General features: G+C 46.3%; 1 non-coding gene across 1 annotated transcript; it reads right to left on the bottom strand.

Annotated features, from left to right (window-relative positions):
* Positions 1–1,273: 1,273 nt before the first annotated feature.
* On the bottom strand, positions 1,274–1,347 carry trnan-guu (transfer RNA asparagine (anticodon GUU)). The gene has a single exon. It is a non-coding gene; the product is annotated as a tRNA-Asn (tRNA).
* Between the last annotated feature and the right edge of the window lie 3,104 nt (positions 1,348–4,451).

Raw genomic sequence — 4,451 nt, 5'->3', positions numbered from 1 at the left:
GTAAACCACATGATCTTTCCAGCCTGCACCAGCATTGAACACTTCATAACTGGATATGAATATACCTCCATATAGGGTGGATACGCTGGAACCTTTCTCACTGGAACATAAGAGATTGAGAGGTGACCGTATAGAGAATTATAAAATCATGATGGATACGGATGAGGTGAACTACAGGTGTCCTTTCCCTCAGCTGGGGGTTTCAAGAACAGGGAAGCAAATATTTTGAGGTGAGTAGAGAAATATTTTATAAAGACAGGACATGGATTTTTTTAAGAGAGTGGTCTGAGTGCAGAATGAATGTCCAGAGGAAGTCATAGAGTCATAGAGATGTACAGCACAGAAACAGACTGTTTGGTCCAACTTGTCCATGCCGACCAACTATCCCAACCCAATCTAGTCCCACCTGACAGCGCACGGCCCAACATCCCTCCAAACCCTTTCTATGCATATACCTCACCAAATGCCTTTTAAATGTTGCAATCGTACTGGACTTCACCAATTCCTCTGGCAGTTCATTCAATAAACGTACCATCCTCTGCGTGAAGAAGTTGTCCCTTAGATCTCTTTGTATCTCTATTTTTCCCTCTAACGCTAAACCCATGCTCTCTCGTTCTGGATTCCGCCACCCCAAGGAAAAGACTATGTCTATTTATCCTACCCGTGCCCCTCATGATATTATACATGCACAGTTACAACGTTTAAAAGATATTTGGATAAGTACATGAATATGAAAGGTTCGAACGTTTATGGGCCAAACACTGGTAGGTGGGACGAACTTAGTTTGATAATATACTCAGCATGGACAAGTTGGATGAAGGGTCTGTTCAGTTTTGTCTGACTCTGTGACTGATCTGTACTGGTCTTAAAACCATTTTCTTACCTCCCCCAACAACCATCCACTTCTTTGTTGTTCAAAACTCAGATGAACTTTGCCTTTAATATGTTCAATGACCCCACCTCTGACCTCAATTCCTCTTCGTAATTTACCACTTGCCTTGCTCATTGCCTGCTGCATCTGCCCGACAACTGTCATTGACTGGTGTGGAGGGACTCTGAGACCCCTTTGTACATCCATACATCATTCCTGAAGAAGGGCCTGTACCCGAAATGTTCACTGTCCTGCTCCTCAGATGCTGCCTGACCTATGAAAAATATGGCTTTTCCAGTGCCATATTTTTCGACTTTCACCTCTGGTCCTCACTTTCTCCAAATTCCAATATATCACCATTTAAACAATGCACTGATTTTTTTTAAAAAAAGGCAGGCACTCCGTCCCTGGGTGGTCTCGAACCACCAACCTTCCGGTTAACAGCCGAACGCGCTGACCAATTGCGCCACAGAGACTAGTTGCAGCACCAGCCGCACACTCTCTTCGAGGAAGCTACTATTCAATTCATAATTCAACCTGCCCCGCCCAGAATTACCATTGTCTTCTATCAGTTTTACTTTTCCTTAATAAAGCCTTGGACATTCATTGTGGAGACCTGGGGACAGTCTGATCCCACCATCTGCAGGCACATCCATGTCACGAGGAACGAGCCCTCCTACACCGGGGTCATCGCCCTCCGAGCCTTTCAGTGTTTTGCCTCTTCCCGAATTTTCTCATTGGCCCCGAGCCACATTGCGGCACTGCACTTGCCATGTGTTTGCCAGTTGAGACACAGACCTGGACCAACTTCGGGAAGAGGCAAATCACTGAGTTCTGAACAAAAACCGTAGCACACTCAAAACGTCGGCTCTGTTTACCTTTCCACAGATGCTGCTCGACCCGTTGGCTTTCTGCAGTATTCGCTGTGCTTGTTCTACACAAATGCTGCTTTCCATGAAAGAACTTCAAACCCTGTCCTCTGGTAACTGACCCTGGTCAGTGGTAATAGGTTCTTCTGATCATTAACCTGCCCAGTCCCACCACTTCTTCTCCCATCATTACCAACAGCCCCTAGAAATCTCCAGTTAACCTTCTTTGCTCCAAAGAGAACATTCCCAAATTGGGAATGTCTCCACAAAATGTAAACTCCTCATCCCTGGACATGATGCAAGTGTTACAATAGGGAAGAGGTTTTGGCAAAATATTGTCAGTTAGCAGGTGGAATAATTTTCAGGAAGTAAAACAGAAATCCCAGTCTCCAGCTTTGTGAACCTTTAGAAACTCTGGGAAGTGGAATTAGAGGAGAATGAAGGATGAACTGTCCGACTGAGCAGAGACAGTCCAGACACCGTCCCTTGTTTAAGAGGCCGGGAGATTGACTCTGATATTCTCGGGACATGAACTGATCTGAGACATTGAAAGAATTCTCTGCACTTCAGGAATTCAAACCCCTTCACAGCTGGGGGTCAATGAGAAAATTCGGTAAGAGGCAAAACACTGAAAGGCTCGGAGGGCGATGGCCCCGGTGTAGGCGGGCTAGTTCCTCGTGACATGGATGTGCCTGCAGATGGTGGGATCAGACTATCCCCGGTGTCTTCACAATGAATGTCCAAGGCTTTATTATGGAAAAGTAAAACTGTTAGAAGACAATGGCAATTCTGGGCGGGGCAGGCTGAATTATGAATTAAATAGTAGCTTCCTCAAAGAGACTGCGGGGCTGGTGCCCCGTCCTGTCTCTGTGGCTCCATAAGTCCGCGCATTCGCCTATTAATCGCAAGGCTGATGGTTCGAGAGCTGGAGTGTTTGCTTTTCTCGCTCCTACCGCTGCGAATTTCGCGTTTTTAATGGTGTCAGGAAAATGTTTCCCAAACGGAAATCTTCTCCACTGAGGAAGCACAAAGGGGTTTCTGAATTGATTGAATTTCTAACGTAAATTTCTAACGGATGCTGAGACAGAAAGAGAAACTGCTGGAGAAACTCAGCAGGATTGGCTGGACCTGAAGAAGGAACAAAAAGTTCTGAAATGTTGTCTCTGATTCTCTTTCCACAGATGCTCCCTGGCCTGCTGAGTTGCTTCTGCAATTTCTGTTTTTGTGTTTAACTGAACGTCCATTTCATCTTTTGGGATGAAACACACAGACTCGCCATTTGCAGATACCTGTGAAGTGATTGGATTCAAACAAACTCTGCAATGATTCACTCTTTCTCAACTCCACAGGCAGAGAGACCTGGGAAATGAAGCTGTCAGTGTGGTTCTATATTCGTGGGCCGAGTGGTTAATGCGATGGACTTGAAATCCATTGCGGTTTCCCCACGCAGGTGTGAACCCTGCCGACTACAGTTGAGAAACGTCGTCAAAAGGAAAGAGAGATTGCTCCACGGTTTTTTTAAAGATGCAAATCAGTGGAGGGGTTGAAATATTTCAATCACATTGGGGCTGGTCAGGAATCAGCAACCCACCGCCTGTCAGGGTGGAACAAGCAGATACCCACAGAGCTGCTTTTGAGGCTATGAGCCAAGTTTGGAAATGAGACGAGAGCAGTGAGGGGCGTGAAGTCGTGATCGAAATGAAGCAGGCACCTGAGGATTAATCTGTTTTATTTCCCAGTGAAAGATACTGCTTCACAAAGTTGGGACTATGGAAAGCATTCTGTTTGAAGCCGGCATTCGGTTTGAATTCCTGATCTGCAGGAACGAGACTCTTTTCACTGTCTCGCTTCAGTAAATGTCCCTGAGAACATCAGAGTCACGTCACAGCGCTGTCAGAGGAGGGGAAGCTGAAAGAGCTCCACACGCTGCTCATTCACACATTTCACTTTCCCCAAATCACTGCCCCAACCACTGCGGCTCCTGGGAGTGGAAAGGGAAGAAACACCAAAACACAGTCTCAGCTTTGTAAGTCTTCAGGAAATAAGAAAGCTGTTCATCCCTTTGGATCTTCTGTCCTGGCCTGACAGCGTTGATTTTAAATGGCTGTCCAGTCAGTGCCGATTCGTTTGGGCTGAAAAAATCTTCCTTATCTCATCCCAGCATTACTTGCCGCAGGGAACTGTGCGGCAGAGTTCATGTATATATTTCCTTGTATGGTATTTTGTAAATAACATTCGTTTGCTGGTTGTTTGCATCGGGTATTTCAGGTTCATGAGCCTCTGTTTAATGCTGAGAGGGTTGAGTTGTCTGGACATCATTTCACAGATGTATTTAATGTAAGGTAATGTGCTAGGGTTTCTGCAGACGTTGTGTCAGTTTGTTGAAGTGAAATCGGCACACTGGGTTTATTGGGTAGGCAAAAGTGAGGACTGGAGATGCTGGAAACCAGAGTTTAGATCAGAGTGGTGCTGGAAAAGCACAGCAGGTCAGACAGCTTCCGAGGAACAGGAAAATCGACGTTCCGGGCGAAATCCCTTCATCAGGAATAGAGGCAGGACGCTTCCAGGGATGGCGAGATAAATTGGGGGGTGCTGGGCCGAAGGTAGCAAAGAGCACAATAGGTGAATGGGGGTGGGGGTGGGGGTGACAGATCAGAGAGGAGGGTGGAGCGGATAGGTGGGAAGGGAGATTGGCAGGTAGGACAGGTCAT

This window comes from Hemiscyllium ocellatum, unplaced genomic scaffold (assembly GCF_020745735.1).
Source record: "Hemiscyllium ocellatum isolate sHemOce1 unplaced genomic scaffold, sHemOce1.pat.X.cur. scaffold_3224_pat_ctg1, whole genome shotgun sequence".
NCBI classification, from domain to species: Eukaryota; Metazoa; Chordata; class Chondrichthyes; order Orectolobiformes; family Hemiscylliidae; genus Hemiscyllium; species Hemiscyllium ocellatum.
The sequence above is the reverse complement of the archived record's forward strand: the minus strand, read 5'-3'. Positions and strand labels throughout refer to the sequence as shown.